The sequence below is a fragment of the Salmo salar genome, chromosome 24 (assembly GCF_965601325.2).
Source record: "Salmo salar chromosome 24, fSalSal1, whole genome shotgun sequence".
NCBI classification, from domain to species: Eukaryota; Metazoa; Chordata; class Actinopteri; order Salmoniformes; family Salmonidae; genus Salmo; species Salmo salar.
The window spans coordinates 33,810,130-33,828,565 of record NC_138314.1 but is presented as its reverse complement, the minus strand read 5'-3'; the positions used below and the strand labels follow the sequence as shown (position 1 = coordinate 33,828,565).

General features: G+C 43.9%; 1 protein-coding gene across 8 annotated transcripts in view; it reads right to left on the bottom strand.

Annotated features, from left to right (window-relative positions):
* Positions 1 to 18,436, bottom strand: part of LOC100500787 (myocyte-specific enhancer factor 2C) — a 98,705-nt gene that overhangs the window by 67,724 nt on the left and 12,545 nt on the right. Inside the window, exon 1 of one of the 8 annotated variants that reach the window (XM_045706764.2) lies at positions 16,560 to 17,067. The exons of 4 other annotated variants lie outside the window; for them this stretch is intronic. The gene's annotated coding sequence lies outside the window, so the exon portion shown is untranslated. Of the gene's footprint in view, positions 1 to 16,559; positions 17,068 to 18,436 lie in introns of those variants that run through there. 3 more of the 8 variants (XM_045706761.2, XM_045706766.2, XM_045706765.2) reach the window with 3 other exon arrangements.

Below are 18,436 nucleotides of genomic sequence, written 5' to 3'. Positions count from 1 at the left end.
AAGCGGTTTATGTTGTGGTGGAGAAAGCTGTTCAGTGCTGGAGCTCATTATTTTAGTTTCAACTGATCACCTCAGCTTCTCTCTCTTCCTCTCTTGCTCTCCACCTGTCTCTCTCTAACGTTGTTTTCTCCACCGCCTATGTTAGCGTGTGCAGTACATTATTGTGGATTCCCTCCCTCCGTCGTTTAACTCAAGCACACACATCTGTGAAGGGTAATGTTTTTCAGCGAAGGTCCAACCGCCTGCCTCACATCACATGGTGTCACGTAGGCCTACAGAGTCCAGGTGTAACCACCATTTAGACACAGACTGCTGGACTGGAACAGAAAACACCCCCCCCAAGACTTTAGCTTTACACGTACGCACACACACTCACACACACGCAAGCGCACGGACACACGCACGCACACACACACAAACAAACACACACTACGCTTTCATTATCCCCGCAGTCACTAAGGACTATTTACTTGCTTCAACACATATTGATGCTGATTGAGTAAACCAACACCATTTAAGATGTGGTACTAAGACACAGAAAGTAGGGGGGGGAAACGATGCAGAAAGAATACCAGCGTCTCCCTTCAATGACTACTAGTACCCCCCCCCCCCCCCCCCCCCCCCCCCCCCCATGACAGCAGCCCAAGGCCATGTCACTAAGAACACACAAAGCACTGTCATATTCACCTAATTATGTTCTCCACCAAGGATGACTCGTGATGTTAGTAAAGTTCAGCAGCTCGTGTTGGGGGGGTGGGGCGAAGGGTTAGGGGGTGGGGCCAACCTTGATCTTCTTTTCAAACGCAGGAAACTTCCATGACGTTTCGTGGCAGCGAAGGATTCTAACACCAGACAACGTGGTTAGATGATGACGATCCGCTGATGATTTCATCACACCTTCTTTCTCAATCTTTTTTTACAGAAGCATTCTAATCAGCCTAATTAAAAGCTTTGTTCGTTTAGAAATCTCTGATGACAATTTGTTTCACTCTACCCTACAGCAGTGACTGTGAAGAAGAGAATTAAATGTGATCTTCTGACAGCAATTATTAAATGCTCCCTCCTGGCCCCCAATTAGAGCCACAGGCTAAAGCTAACATGGCTAACACTCCAGAGCGGGTGCCAGCTTATTTTCTCTATTACATTTTCCCCAGTTAATTTTAGCACTTTTGTTTTTGTATGTGGTATTGTGTAGAGTAATATATTCTACATTATGGGATTTGACAAAGTTGTTTACGCTTCCTTTTCTCTCTGTTCGCGGTGGCCGATGGAGAAAGACAGACGCAGGGAGAAAGATAGGGGAAGTTGAGTGATGTTTTTTTTCACTCTTTGCTATTGGGATCCATCAGCATATTTGGAAACCACACAAAGGTTGCATCATGAGCTGTCTTAGTGTCCACTAAGTTCAACAGTATGCAAGTGTTTATAGACAATAGAGCTATTAGCAGTGTCTATAAAAGGAACACTCCTAAACAAGTCATAGGGGCTAGGGAGGTACAACAAGCTAACCTCTCTACAACCTTCTCTCTGCTGTAGTGTTCACACATACATTATGTTGGTTACGCTATGACAGAGGGTGGGATGTCTGGAGTTTGGAGGCAAAGATAAATCACAGAGGTAGGCACAGATCACAGACCCTCTGTTGCTCTATGGAGTACTGGAGTGTCTGTGTGCCTGTGTGCACTCATGTGTGTGTGTGTGTGTGTGTGTGTGTGTGTGTGTGTGTGTGTGTGTGTGTGTGTGTGTGTGTGTGTGTGTGTGTGTGTGTGTGTGTGTGTGTGTGTGTGTGTGTGTGTGATTGTGGAGGGAATTGTGGGTATACTAGGTCAAGGTCGCTTTAAACAAACTGTCATGGCAACCCCTCACATCTGGCTCCCATGGCAACATATTGGCCACTAGAAGCTAAATGCTGAGTCTGAATAGGCAGGCTAGACTGCTACTGTAAACGGTCCAGGAGAGTTCAACCCACCGCCTTAACAGACAGAGACGAAAACCTTTGCTGATTGCTTTATTTCTGTCTTCTCCTCTGCGCCTTTGGATCACCACTTGATGATGATAACCTGTTGTTTGCCTTGTATTAGGTTCAAATAAATCAGCCGTTCCTCTGCTACAGTCATATGGTATTACTTTAATACACTTTGCTCAAACTACAGCAATGATAAACAACACTGCTTAACATCCTTGTTTGCGTAACATTACAGTGGTATTATGGCTTACTCTAACAGTCTGGCTGCTCTAAAGCCAGAGCCACAGCCTGGAAATGAGACTGTGCACAGCGTGGAGGTCATTTGAAAAGAAGTAGAAGGTTGCACACTTAAACAAGGATGTCCTTCATAAATTCAACCTTCTGGGGGATTTTTTTCAGTCCCTGCGCACCGTTAGGAAACCGAGTAACCTAGATCGCAAAGTGGAGAGAGAGAGAGTAGAGCAGAGAGAGAGAGAGAGAGAGAGAGAGAGAGCGAGAGCGAGCGGATTCTGAAGCCCCAACCTTGTTCCCTGCCTGGCCTGTCAGAAAAAAACGTGCTCCAGTCTGCTAGCATGATGTCAGAGTTTTCTCTTGTTTTTTCTGACGACCGCAAGCTGATTGGGCTGATTATTGGTGAGCGTTGTCCTGTTGATGTTGCGCATCATTAAACTGGGATTGTTCCAGTTAGTGTTTGCTTAAGCAAGACTGATGTAATGTTTCCGGGCAGAATCTCTTCCACACACACACGCGGACACACACCACACACACACACACACACACACACACACACACTGTAAACTTGAGACACACAAAGAGCTTGAATGTCCCCACATCCATCATTGAGTACTACAACATGTTGTTTCAATTCAGAGTTGGCTAGAATATAGAGTACATTTATACCAAGAAGCATATACAAAACTGACACTGAACTTTATTCATCCAGTTGAATGAGTCTGTGGATGAGTATATTTAAGTCTCCCCACAATGATGCAAACTACGGTATATCGACAGAGCTGAGCTGAAGCCTGCCCCTACAGCTCTCTAAGGAATGGTGGGGTGGGGATGGAGGGAGGGTAGAGGTTGGGTTGTGTTGAGTGTGGAGGGGGTGGGCGGCGTACCTATAGATCACACTCTTCTAGAGGAGCTGGAGGAGGCTGGGAGGAGTATGGGGGGAGTCTGGGAGAAGGCTGGGGGAGGCTGGAGGAAGCTGGGAGGAGGCTTGGAGAAGGCTGGGGCGAGGCTGGGAGGAGGCTGGAGGAGGCTGGGAGAAGGCTGGGGGCTGGGAGGCAGCCCCACCAAGGCCAGGCCCGGGCCAGAGCCAGGCCAAACCTCTCATTAGACGGCGGCTGGGTGCCACGCTCCTGTTTGGAGTGGTTAGGGGGACCAACAAGGGTCTACTCCCCGCACCATCACAACCCGACCTCATCAAAGACGGCGCTCATAATTTGTCACAGAACGCAGCCAATAAACATATGTTAGGGGAAGAGGGAGGAGAGGAAGAAGAAGGAAGGACGAGAGGAGGGGAAGGCGAGTGAAAAAAGATAGCGCATGATTAAAGAGCCCGCACAGCTGCACAAAATCCAAACTACAAAAGGCGGTTTGAAAGAGACCTCAGCTAGAGTGATCTGATAAAGCTTACTGCTACTTAAACCCTACCAGGGATGAGGAGGAGGAGGGGAGGGAGAGAGAGAGAGACAGAAAAAGAAAGAATGAAAAGAGACAAACAAATATTAAATTACTGACGCGCGACCACACTTCTTGGCAGAGACACTCGTCTCCTCTCCTTACGTGATTATAGCGAAGGCCATTGTATCACACAAAAATGACCCCTCTTGCCAAAAACTCCACTACCGCTTTGGCCAAGTTCTATTTTTAGCCCACAGCGCACCATTGTGCCTGACGTAGATCACAGCAATGAGAAAATCTGTCAAGGTACTTTCCCCCCTTTATTTGCCTCACGAAGTGACACTGTCCGTGCCGTGCCGTGTAGCAAGGCTATTTCACATCCTACAGATTATTTTCTTTAAAAATGTTCCTCCAGAAAGTTCCATACAACTTGTTCACATATTATGCTCCTTGCTAGCTTTCAACTCCTGGGTTCTTGAGCTTGTTTTTTCCTGTTTGTGTTGTTGTAGGAGTAGCGTGTGATGTGGAGATGTGTGATATTTTGGCTTGTTGTTGGATACCGTGGCAGGCTGAACGCATTAGCACAACACGGTGAGGCATTGCTCGGTTGTCGTCGCTGCGCTGGCCCTGTTTCTGCATCATGTGATCAGAAAAGGTGATAGAGAAGTTGGGGCCTTCTCTGATGTTCTTCTGCTGATCTGTAGATTCAACCGCATCCTATTCTGCTTTGAACTGCTTCAACCTGCTCAATGATAAAGGATGGGGGGGACTAAAGGATGGGGGGGGGGCTAAAGCAACATAAAATTGGAGATTAGGTTAAAGGGAAAATCCCCCAAAAAGAGGAACATTTTATAATGCATCCAAATCCTTAATTCATGTATTTTGAAATATTCACTCATGACTATTATGCAGATCCTAATTTCCATGTGGACTGAATGAAAACGACATTAAATAATCACTCTTATTATGACTATTATGACTATTATTCAGATCCTAATTTCCATGTGGACTGAATGAAAACGACATTAAATAATCACTCTTATTATGACTATTATGACTATTATTCAGATCCTAATTTCCATGTGGACTGAATGAAAACTGTTTCTTGATCCGAGAGATAAAAAGAGAAAAGAAAACAGCAAATTCCTACAGAGAGACATATAAATCATGTCTATGTCTTTTTTTCTCTGCAGTCTTATCCTTGAAATCAACATTTAGTTATTTTCTTATTTGGGAAGTGAAGAGCTACAGTGGGGGAGTGGGAGATTTGGTTCACAAGGTTTAGCTCTGGTCCGGCCGTACAGTAGAGTGAAGGACAAGGCTGATTAGCCGAAGTTCCCGCCTCAAATCCCTTAGCTCGGAGAACAGCTGCACCGTTCACATAACCTTGCATGCCCCCCCCCCTGCCCCCTTCCTACCCCCCTGGCTAATGATAGCAGAGCACGTCCCCTTTGCAAACAAACAGATTTTTCCACTTCACACACTCATACTGGTGGGCTCTCCTCTCTCCCTCTCCTCTCTCCGTTCCCTCCCTTCATTTTCTCATATTATTGATGGTTTTCTCCACCCTGAGAAAAATCCACAGGCCACATGACCTCAGGAACAGGCTGAGAACGATGAAGGACCCTCCCCCTCTCTCTCTCTGATCCACCCTGTCCAGTGAGCAACCCACTTACTGGTGTGTGTGTGTGGGGGGGGGGGCAGCTCTGGACCCCAGCCGCTCCTGCTGCGCATTATCCCAAATAAACAACTCATTACAGGTGTACTTAACCGAGGGGAGCTAGCGCGCATCGGAAGCTAATCCCTGTTATCGTTCCAAGTGCTTCTCTACCGACTAGACTAGAGAGAAGAGGAGCCCAGGAAGGTAGGCAGCTGAACGGTAGAGGAAAAGAGGAGGAGATGAGAGGTAGAGGAGGAGGGAGACGAGAAGGGAGGGGAGGCAGAAAATAATTTTGAATTTACTTCCGAGAAAAATTAACAAGAGCCTTTCATTCTTTCTCTTTCTCTCTTCCCGTATCTCCCTCTTCCTCTCGACATCTATCTCTCTCTCCATCTCCCTGTGGATTTCGTACTGCTCTTCCTTGTTTTCCACAACCTCAGAAGTGGGTCATCGACAGGCAGCATTTTGAAGAACATAACAAAAATTGTCTGTACTCTGAGAACAATCCTGGGCTTCTTTAACAAGAAGCCCACTCATCAAATTAAGCTGTCAAAAGCAAATTAATAACAGCCAGTACTATTCCCTTCAGAAAGGTACAAACAAATTAATAACAGCCAGTACTATTCCCTTCAGAAAGGTTCAAACAAATTAATAACAGCCAGTACTATTCCCTTCAGAAAGGTACAAGCAAATTAATAACAGCCAGTACTATTCCCTTCAGAAAGGTTCAAACAAATTAATAACAGCCAGTACTATTCCCTTCAGAAAGGTTCAAACAAATTAATAACAGCCAGTACTATTCCCTTCAGAAAGGTTCAAACAAATTAATAACAGCCAGTACTATTCCCTTCAGAAAGGTTCAAACAAATTAACAACAGCCAGTACTATTCCCTTCAGAAAGGTACAAGCAAATTAATAACAGCCAGTACTATTCCCTTCAGAAAGGTACAAGCAAATTAATAACAGCCAGTACTATTCCCTTCAGAAAGGTACATACAAATTAATAACAGCCAGTACTATTCCCTTCAGAAAGGTACAAACAAATTAATAACAGCCAGTACTATTCCCTTCAGAAAGGTTCAAACAAATTAATAACAGCCAGTACTATTCCCTTCAGAAAGGTTCAAACAAATTAATAACAGCCAGTACTATTCCCTTCAGAAAGGTACAAACAAATTAATAACAGCCAGTACTATTCCCTTCAGAAAGGTACAAGCAAATTAATAACAGCCAGTACTATTCCCTTCAGAAAGGTTCAAACAAATTGGAGAAAACTACTGATCAATTACTAGTGAGGCATGCCAGCCCTGGATTTCTCTCTCTCTTCACAAGGATGCCCTAGTTAATATGATTCTAACCGAGCTCAACATCACCAGCAGTTAGCAGAAGATTGATAAATGTCAATCAAATCAATCCAAAGATTTCCTACATACTGTATAAGAGTGTCATAAAACAATGAAACACTACATTTGAGACCTGATCACCCAATGACCGAGTGCAGTGTGAAGACAACCATTTCCTAAGGGAGGCAAAAGGAGAGAGTTAACACTCAGCACCATGTTAACATGGCACATGTATGTGACAGTGAAGTGAAATGAACATGACACCTCCACATATAGATGGCAGTGAGCAGAGAGGACATCACCCTCCAGTTTACACACACAGACACAGTGGGTGTCAGAAAAGACTTCGCTCCAGCTTAACCCGTTAACTCCTCTCACGACACCACCCTCACAGCCCAATACTGCCATTATCGTTGATAGTCTCTACAACAACAGAGACATATGTACAATTATCACCAGTTCACTCCCCTCATGTTCCAAAATGTCACCCTGTTCAACTATATCCAAGTCTATATGCCAAGAAGACAACGTCTCCTACTGTAGAGGCATTTCTCATTGGCTTGATGCACCCTCTATGTGAGTCCCATCCTGTTTGGTAGTCCCCCAGGGGGCTGCACTGGAGTAGCCCAGCGGTGGAGTAGCCCAGCGGTGGAGTAGCCCAGCAAGGATGCACTATAGTAGGGGAGGGATGTGACGTGGAGGCACTTGGAGGGCCTGGGACTGTGGAGGAGGGAGGCCAGCCCGGTGCTTCCACCACAGCAGGTATCCCCCATGTTTCCTCAGCTATTTATAAACCATGAGCCCAGCACAGGGAGAAAAATAAGAACAGGGCCATTTTTATAACAAACAATACCGCTCACACACACCCTCACAGATCCCCTCACACACACCCTCACAGACACGAAAACACATAAACAGGAGGTATTATGCTGTAAAGAAAAATAGAAAGGTGTCACTGCAGCGCTGCTCAAATATAAACCTTCATCGCGCCTCACCTCTCTCCCTCCTTCCCCACTTTACTGCTCAACCCTCTCTCTTCACCCCTCGTCCTATTGTCAGGGCTGACACACAAACGAACACACACACACGTAGAAGGTTATTTGTTTTTCCACTGGGCTTGTCCACAGTGGCAGCCAGCAGAAAGCATCCATCGACAGAGCTCAGAGAGAGGTTGGTGGTGAGCACAAGGTCCCACTCCGCCTAGCAGGCCGGAGTTTCAAACCTTAAAGTGAAGCGGCAGGCTGGAGTTTAAAACCTTGAAATGAAGCGGCGGGCTGGAGTTTCAAACCTTGAAATGAAGTGGCGGGCTGGAGTTTAAAACCTTGAAAAGAAGCGGCAGGCTGGAGTTTCAAACCTTAAAGTGAAGCGGTGGCTGGAGTTTAAAACCTTAAAGTGAAGCGGCAGGCTGGAGTTTAAAACCTTGAAAAGAAGTGGCAGGCTGGAGTTTAAAACCTTGAAATGAAGCGGCGGGCTGGAGTTTCAAACCTTGAAATGAAGCGGCGGGCTGGAGTTTCAAACCTTGAAATGAAGTGGCAGGCTGGAGTTTTAAACAAAGTGCCCCCTCATTCATTATACATGCAACTCCGCACTGCAAATCTCCTGTCCGCAACACACTCAGAGGACTCTCTCATCCAAGCTCTGTAATATCGTAATATCGTAATATCAGTATCATCTCTCTCTCTCTCTCTCTCTCTCTCTCTCTCTCTCTCTCTCTCTCTCTCTCTCTCTCTCTCTCTCTCTCTCTCTCTCTCTCTCTCTCTCTCTCTCTCTCTCTCTCTCTCTCTCTCTCTCTCTCTCTCTCTCTCTCTCTCTCTCTCTCTCTCTCTCTCTCTCTCTCTCTCTCTCTCTCTCTCTCTCTCTCTCTCTCTCTCTCTCTCTCTCTCTCTCTCTCTCTCTCTCTCTCTCTCTCTCTCTCTCTCTCTCTCTCTCTCTCTCTCTCTCTCTCTCTCTCTCTCTCTCTCTCTCTCTCTCTCTCTCTCTCTCTCTCTCTCTCTCTCTCTCAGAATGAATAATGACATCACGCGCTGCATTATGGAAAAGCCATACATCAAAGCAAACAGCGAGCCAGCCAGAAAACTCTTAAAAAATGGAGAAAGACAGTGAGAGAGAAAGTGTGAGAGAGATAGAAAGCAAAAGAGAGAGAGAGAAATACATTTAAATATATACCCCTCTGTGCCAGGCAGTCAAACCTACACATATTTATCTGTGGACTTGCACAGGAAAGTTACACAATTTCAAACAATGAAGTAAACATCTGAAGGCATATTTCAGTGGCACAAATTCCTATATGGCACTACGAAAACTACCTGAACTTTAGCAGATAAAAGTAGTTTTTTTAAATGTAAAGTAAAGTTTCTGAAGATGTTGCTGAATTTAAGAATTATTGTTGTGGCATAGAAACTAATAAAATATAACAAAATTAGTTTCTGAAGATTTCTCTTTCTGCGTTGCACAGCTCAATAAGTAGTATTTACCTGTTATTATTCTGTTTTCTTTCCTAATGCAACAAAACATCCTACATGACTTCAGACGATAAAAGCTTCAAAGTCATTTTGGAGATTTTTTTTTAATACATTGCCAGTTGTTTTAGAACATGGCAGTAGAAAAAGGGAGCAATACAAAGACAATGCCTATACGGCCATATAACACCCAGATATAGACAGCTTTAGGAACGTGTCTGTCTCTCTCTTTCATTCTCTCCCCCTCTCAGTCTCTCTGTGTCTCTCCGTCTCTCTCCCCCTTTCAGTCTCTCTGCGACTCTCCGTCTCTCTCCCCCCTCTCAGTCTCTCTGACTCTCCGTCTCTCTCCCTCTCAGTCTCTCTCCCCCTCTCAGTCTCTCTCCCCTTCTCAGTCTCTCTCCCCTCTCAGTCTCTCTCCCCTTCTCAGTCTCTCTCCCTCTCAGTCTCCCTCCCCCTCTCAGTCTCTCTCCCCCTCTCAGTCTCTCTGCATCTCTCCCCCCTCTCGGTCTCTCTCCCCCCTCTCAGTCCCTCTCCCATTCTCAGTCTCTCTGCATCTCTCCCCCTCTCAGTCTCCCTCCCCCTCTCAGTCTCTCTTCCCCTTCTCGGTCTCTCTCCCCCACTCGGTCTCTTTCCCCCTCTCGGTCTCCCTCCCCCCTCTCTCTATCTCTCCTCCTCTCGGTCTCTCTCCTCCACTCGGTCTCTCTCCTCCACTCGGTCTCTCTCCTCCCTCTCGGTCTCTCTCTCCCCACTCGGTCTCTCTCCTCCACTCGGTCTCTCTCCTCCACTCGGTCTCTCTCCTCCACTCGGTCTCTCTCCCCCACTCGGTCTCCCTCCCCCTCTCACTATCTCTCCTCCTCTCGGTCTCTCTCCTCCACTCGGTCTCTCTCCTCCACTCGGTCTCTCTCCTCCTCTCGGTCTCTCTCCCCCACTCGGTCTCTCTCCTCCACTCGGTCTCTCTCCTCCACTCGGTCTCTCTCCTCCACTCGGTCTCTTTCCTCCACTCGGTCTCTTTCCCCCACTCGGTCTCTCTCCCCCTCTCACTATCTCTCCTCCTCTCGGTCTCTCTCCTCCACTCGGTCTCTCTCCTCCACTCGGTCTCTCTCCTCCACTCGGTCTCTCTCCTCCACTCGGTCTCTCTCCCCCTCTCGGTCTCTCTCCTCCTCTCGGTCTCTCTCCTCCTCTCGGTCTCTCTCCCCCTCTCGGTCTCTCTCCTCCACTCGGTCTCTCTCCCCCTCTCGGTCTCTCTCCCCCTCTCAGTCTCTCTCCCCCTCTCAGTCTCTCTCCCCCTCTCTGCATCTATCCCCCTCTCTGCATCTCTCCCCCTCTCAGTCTCTCTCCCCCTCTCTGCATCTCTCCCCCTCTCAGTCTCTCTCCCCCTTTCAGTCTCTCTGCGTCTCTCTGTTTCTCTTTCAGTTTCTTTCTACATTGTAAATGTTGGAGACAGCCCTGTATGACACATTCTTTGGAGGCCGGCCCCTGGTCTGGGAATGGCACAGATGACAGTGGAGAGGAACAGTGGTGTGGTCTTTGGCAGGACACTGCCTGGGTAAAGCTGTGTGCTCTACAGAACAGAGTGTATTCCTACTGTAGCATCTCCACTGACAGTATTATTCACTAACAATGTTTTCAACAGTGGCCACTGACTTCAACAAAGAACTTCCTGCTTATCGACCCTGTGGATACAGAGCTGTGGCTTTGTGACATAAAATAACCCCGAGCATTCAAAAATGAACACTTTATAATCAGCTCTGCGCCAATATAATGAACATTTACATATCAGTCAACGATTACCAATGAACTATTATAACAATCTATATATTTTTGACTGCACTGGTCAGGGTGTATGTGAGAAACTCCGCCTCTGGCTCCATGAACACAGGATCTTCTAAAAAACACCTATTAGTGAGCTGTGAAGCACGGCGCAGGCGCGAGGCAGCAGGCAGGCAGCATTGGTGGCAGCGGTGGGTTTTCAGATGGATGTTAGAGTATGTGAGGCCAGGGCACAGAGGAACCTCTGTGCGTCTCACCGGACCATGTTTCAGAATGACTCGGCTATGTTGCTAGGGTGACAAAGATAAATTACAGTCACTGGAAAATATTTCTGCACTTTTCCCCCCTCCTTTTTTTCTTCTTGTCATTGGGTGAAGTCCAACAGCATGCCACACCAAAGGGGAGGTGGGACTTGTCTCTGAACAGTGAGGGAGAAGTCGTCCCTCGCTACTCTACACCACACCACACCACGGCCGAGACACAGGTCAGCCACTGTGTTTTATCAAGGAATATGCCTTTCATCTCAGAGTTGATGTGCACCAAGAGCAAACAACTCACCCCTCTGACCCACCTCAAAAAAAGGATTTGGAGTTCATTCCACTTTTCTTTCACAGCACATTTAGGGCAGGTAAAATAGACACTTCAAGATGAAGTCAAGCTATTTGGTTTTGGAAACTACCCAGGTACAGTACAAGGTGCCTGGATTTCGTCTAAAATAAATCTCACTGGGAAACTATGGTAACTAATGCAAGTAAACATATATAATACAAATAAAACTTATGCCTAATGTCTGGCTTTTCTAATGCCTGAAAATGAACTTTCACTGACACACTAGACATACTGTATATAAATGCAGTAAAAGCTATTCATATCTACTTTAAACTAATACAACCCGGACTCATAATATCATGTACAGACTTACTGGGTGTATCGAGTACTGTTTGGAATATATCCCATATCCTTCTCTAAATGTTTCTCTCCCTCTTATCACATCCAACCCTCCTTTCTCTGTTGTCTTCTGTCCTCCTTTCTCAATCCAAATATTCCAGGGCAGAGGTCTACATGGCGAGTTCCATATGTGGATGTTTTAGGTGGATCTTAGCCTGGCATGTATGCAGTTAAAGGCTGGAGCTGGTGATATTAGTAGTCTATGTGGTCAGTAGCGCTGAGATCTGTCCTGTCCTGTCTTGCCCAGACCACCCAGCAAGCAGCCGCCATGATGACCAGGCCTGACAGGAAACAGGAAACAGGAAGCAACAGGCAGGAAGTCCTGTTCATCTAGTCTAGTCCATTTGGAATACAACAACATCTCTATCACACATTAGGAGATACTGACTTCAGTCAGCCCAATGGACAGAAACACTTTTTCTCTCCTACAAGCTCTTCAACCCTGTCAATCTCTTTATTTATCGTTTAATTCTGTCTCTTTCAAAGTCTGTATTACATTCTCTTTCATACGATTTGTTTCTCCTCAGTTTATCTTTCCAGCCATCACACTGACACTTTCTTCTCGACTTCCAGACATCAATTCCTCCATGTGAGAATACAAAAAAAGACATGAATTTTTATTTAAATGTCTACCAACAGACACACAAACTAATTCAAACAAACACACACACACAGACACACACAGACACACACAGACACACACAGACACACACTCACAAACAAAAGCAACACCAAACACAAAGCACAGCACAACTAGAATTCTACTTTATGCAGAAATATTCTAAAATGTGTTTTACAATACAATTAAACATCAAAGCATGAGATATTCCTCTGTGATCTTTAACACCCTAGTGAACAAACCCCACACACCCCCTTCCACTTACTGCACTGAGGAAAAGTTGCTGAACGTCATGGCTAATTACTAGATAGAGACAGAAGATTTCGTTATGCAAACCAGGACACACTCATAACTGCATTGAAATACATTATACAGCATTGAAGGACTACAATACTTTCTTGGGCTTATTTATTAACTTTATTAGTAATTGCAGCCTAATAAAGATACTGTGACAATGCTCGCAATAAACACAGGGGGAAATATTCCCAACACATACATCAGTTAGGACAATATAATTGGGATCTGCACTAAATTAGTAAATAAACACATGCTTAGGTTGCCCAGATACTTTTTTGTAAGTAAATAAATGAAGCTGAATAGAACAATATTCATCCCACACCTAGCTGTAGAGGGAACACCTGCCTTACAATAAACAAGGGCTCACACTGAAACCCCTCAAGTTATCAAATGATTTGAATCTGCTCCAATACAGCAGACAAACTCCACTGAGCTATTCCGAGCAGAGCTCAGCTATTTTGCACTGCTCATTTCAGATCAAATAGGAGAAGAAAAGCACCCTTCCTGTGTACTGTACGCTGGAGTTCCTCTGTGTGTCATCGTCACATTTGTGGAAAAATACAATGTCATTTGTGAGAATATCACCTCATGGTGTAAAATATGATGTGTCCTCCTCATCTGAAGTAAATAAGATTCCTCTGAATTGCTTCGAATGTTACCCGCTTCTTTAAGCCGAAGGGCATAAAGTGCAATTACTTCAGTATCTAGTATCTACCACAAGATCTTGCTAACCTGCAAATGAAAGTGTTTTACTGATGTTTAACTGAGCAAACTCTGCAAACCCCTTCCAAAACATTTGCGACCATTACTGGGGGGAAAAAAATCTAACTTTAAAGTAAAGCAATACGGGCTATTAAATTATTTGCTTAAACGTAAACGCTTCTGATGTTTCTATTTAGAAAAATGTTTTCATAGATTTACTTTTTCCTTCATTAGGATGGTATTTTCAACCATGCCTTGCTTATGTAGCATATGCCCATAAGTATCACTGTCGAGACTATTCCCTTCAAACGTAAGCGACCAAATTCAGCAGTCCTTTTTAGAGTTTACGGAGCATGCTAGTGTACACCTTAAATCAAGCACTCTTAGACAGATTTCCTTATTTCACTGAATGCCAACAGGGAGCTGAACTCTCTCAGGTCATGCTGTTGAATATCAACCAGTAAATCTTCTCTCTGTTCATAAATCAGTACTAGAGAGGAACATTCTAACTACACTGGTCACTCAGAGGAAGCTGAAGATGGTTTTTGGGTTTACAAAAAAGCTGTGATCCTGGCACAAAGGGTGTCCCTTCACTTGAATAAAGCTTTATTGAGCCCCTGGTGTACAGCGATGTGCTTCGACAATCAGCTAAATGCCCTGGCCAATCAGAGTGACACGTCACCCCCTAATCCCTCTTTGTGAGAAGGGTAAGAGCATGTTGTCACTGTTGGTTTTGTGAATTGGCATCCAAAATCCCCAATGATTTGTTAGGAAGGACATGTCTGAGAAGAGTAAGAGAAACAAAGCAGAGAGAGAGAGGGAGAGAGAGAACAGTGAGAGAGCAGAGAGATGCAGAGAGAGAGAGAGAGAGCAGAGAGAGAGAGAGAGCAGAGAGAGAGAGAAAGAGAGAGCGAGAGAGAGAGAGAGTGTGTGTGATTCTGATATTACAGAGCTTGGCTGAGAGAGTCCTCTGTGTGTAATCGTGTGTCCACATGCGAGCGCTCACCTTCCCTCTGAGCAGATTAACCTAACTCTAAATCCCGAGAGAGCAACAGGCGAGCGACACAAAGAACATCTTCATTGATGGTGGGTGGGAGTGGGACGGAGTACACTAAAGGTGTGAGCGTATGTCCATTACTCCTTGCCAAAGGACAACTTCCCGTCTACTCTTTCACAACAGAACGTCGAGAACATTCTGAGTAATGCAAAATACACTGGAGCCTTGAATCAAACAAGCAAATCCCACTTTACTGAATACTGAGCTGATATTACTGATAAACGCCGAGACATTAGCCTTGTACTGAGAGTTGCTTGTATTTCCAGTAGTCCAACAGCCCAGAGGTGGAAGCAACTCTAAAAGCCTCTGGATGGGGCTGTACTTTTCCAGAATGTCCTCACAATCACTGCCTCTGCTCAATTCCTTTTTACAAAATAATACAGAAACTTTATAATTAGGCAATTCAATAATTGTGACTCATTTTGAGAAATTATGGCATTGAGTAAATAGATCATTTTCATATCATGATACTAATTTACAGTATAAAAAGTATTATTATATTAATATTAGATATACAAGCGCATACAATCTGCATAATACACCCTCAGTCTTAGCAAACTAAGTTTCCCTAAGGTATCAGAAATGAAGACACTATTTAATATATAAAACGTGCCTTACTCTATTTGTGTAAATATCTACGAGGGGTTCCAAATTATATTATATACAAAATATGAATGCAATTTTAATTTACATTTCTCAAAAGTCATGCCAATTACCACAGGTTATTTCAGACAGTGTTCCCTGTCCCACTCTTTATAACAAGCTCAAACTAGCCTGGTTTTAAAGACATGCTTCAAGAAAACGATCAGAAAAAAATCAGGGAGTTCACAGAACAGTTCTACTGTACCAAAAGCTATCATGAATGAAATGTTATATATAATATATTTGCTCAATGAATATAGAGCCCTGACTTTACAGCCAAAAGATATGCAATGCATATAGCTTAATAAGTAGCTACTTATATCGCTGATGGGTAGAAACGGCAACAACCTTCTAGTATCTTCCTTAAGCCCCAAGAAAACAGACACATTTTAGTTTGTCTGAATTGTCATCGCTAGGCTACCTATCTTCCACAATTTAGCTACATTGCTTGACTGACTATAATTACACATGAATATTGTATAGTTGGATGTTCTATTAGACTGTGAAACTATGGCATACAAATCCAGCAGGGAAGCTGAATCATTTGATCTGGCAGTAATGTCAGTTAACAGGTGTGAATGTGACTTGTTTTATATCGTTAAAAATAGTTAATTAAGACAACTAACTCGCATCTTGATAATATACCAGTTAAAACATGATCATGTTGAGTTGCATTAATTCAGAATGCATTGGGAAACTTTGTTGTAATGTAAAATGTGTCAAGCCTAACTTCTGACAAGTTGAATTCAATGTACAAAATGAGCCACTCATATAAAGCAGGGTATACTTCATTATTAACAGTCAATACTTTACTCATTTGTGAGTCCAGCAGAAATTGTGAATTTTATTCCGGGTTGTGACCTGTTATAAATGTATCTACGCACCTACCAGTATATACATATAGATTAGTTTAAATATATAGATTAGTTTAAGAATATAGATTAGTTTAAATATATATATACATATATATATATATATATATATATTTTTTTAACTAATAGGCCTTTACAAATATTTCAGAGGAATTATTGTAAAATTCTGCATAATATAATGTCATAACGCTTCAATATAAGACGCTGGCAGTAGCTCTATCAGTCTATTGTGCGCCTGTGGATATGGTGCTGCGATATTGTGGGAAAGAAACACTGCAAGGTCAAAGCAACACTTATGTGACAACAAAACCACGAGACAAAACTTGACTCTCGTACTTATATTGCTGCTTGTAGCCAATCTAATTAACAGACACAGTTGTCATATGCTTTGAGATAAGATGTTCATTGTCACATTGTATCAATAGGTGCAGTGAAGTTTTTGGGGAGGTAACGCGCTTCAAAATAGCGCTCAAGTTTCCCGGTGATGTCAAACTGACACCAAAGATTATAAATAAAGACGCCTCGCTGCTTCCATCGAGATACAACGTGTCCTCTGGATATGACAAAGATTTGATAGATGTAGGAGCACGTTACTCACTTTATTATGCATGAAATCTGTCCGGTAAGTGCGAGATACCACAGGCAGTCTCCGGTTGTGTTGTCCGGCCGAATGACAGAGCGTACAGGAAGCCGTTGGGTGCCCGGGATGGACTTCGCAAAGACGCACTTAAATCCAGCACTGGCAGCAACGCAACTCAAAAAAGAACGGCACTATAAAATAATATCAAAAACTAGCCGCTCTCTTGTCTGACAGTGTCTTTGAGGACAGTGAGGATGGTTGCTTGGTCTCCAGTGATGTGTCGGCGAAAAGAAGGGACGGTTGAAGCTGTGGACGTCTGTAGCTGATGATGTTGTGAGGGCTGTTTCTCTTCGCTCCCACAATCCTGGCCGAGTCTCTCCCTCACCCTCTCCCAGCGCAGAGAAATATTAGGTTTTACTCCTGAAAGGGGGCGGGCTCACATTTCTCAACTACTTTGATGAGAGAGGCTTAGCACTAATGCATTATTATCTCAAACCTGATAAAGTGGACGGACAATTAAGCACTGTGAAAGGACTGTCAGAGAGTATGATTATGGCGGCTATGTGCTTTAAATAAATAACCGTGGAGGGTGTGCTTTTAGCTTGTGCAGCTGGCCCACCTAATGAAATTCATGTGGCAAAACTCTTGTGGTTGTTGTCCTGTTAATTGATTCTATTAACATTACACACTGTCATTAATTAAGCGTTAAATATGTAGGCCCAGTTGACTGTAATATTGTCTTTGATCGGATGCAGCATAGCCTATGGACTAAACAGGCACAATTATAGTAATAATAATAATAATACATTGTTTCATTTTTGTCACAGGACAATTTCTAAAAACATTCACATATTTGCATAAGTAAATGTTTCTGTGAGAAAATGTTCTTCATCTACAGTTGTTCTGCATCTGTCAATCATTCTCCGTGCTCCAGTTATCTCCCGAGATAAGGCCTGACACAGACAGTAAGCATGAGCAAATTAGCAAGGGTTATCCCCCAACCAAATGATTTCAAATCATCCACTCAATTAGTGTGGAGATAACAATTAGAACAGCAAGTATGCCACTTCAGATAAGACAAGGGAGCCAAAACTATTTGTGAGATGGACGGCAGATAGGTTCTGTGATACCAGAGTTGTAATATATTCACATTATGCATCTCAGCTTCAAGATTCTTGAATATTTGTTTAAAAAATAGTCTTCTTAATTTCCCCTAGTAAGAAACGTTTGGCCTTTGTGTCAAAAGTCTACCTGGCTGTGGAATAGCTTAGCATTATTTTAACCCTTTATCTGCTGGGCAGGCCTGTCACCTCAGTACCGTACAAGGCAAGTCTGAGAAAAAAGAGGTACATGAAATCAATTAATAAATAAATCAAGCTGGCTAATCTGCTTGACGGGCGGACACTAGGGTCTGTAACTGAAACCTTTGGTGTCCGATTACTCAGGATACCACCTTCACGTCACGTGACCCTTTAATCTTTAATTGAATTTCCTCTGGATGAACCCTAGAACAATCGATAGGCTAGAGTCTATTAGACATAGGAGGCCCATCGCACAACATGACAGTTATCAAGGGTAGGCCATGGAGCTCAGCATGCTGAAACACTAAGTGACCCCCACACATGACACAGGTCACATAGTAACTTTAACATAACACACAACTTTGTAGTTGAATGACATGGGATAGAGGAATCTTAGTCCTGAGATTATTTGTGGATCTTTACTCACGGTGTGCTGCCGAGTATCTTTACTGTGACGTGTGTTATGAGTTGCTATGGAGTGACAGACTGTACAGTTTATAATGGGTTGCTATGGAGTGACAGACTGTACAGTTTATAATGGGTTGCTATGGAGTGACAAACTGTACAGTTTATTATGGCTTGCTATGGATTGAC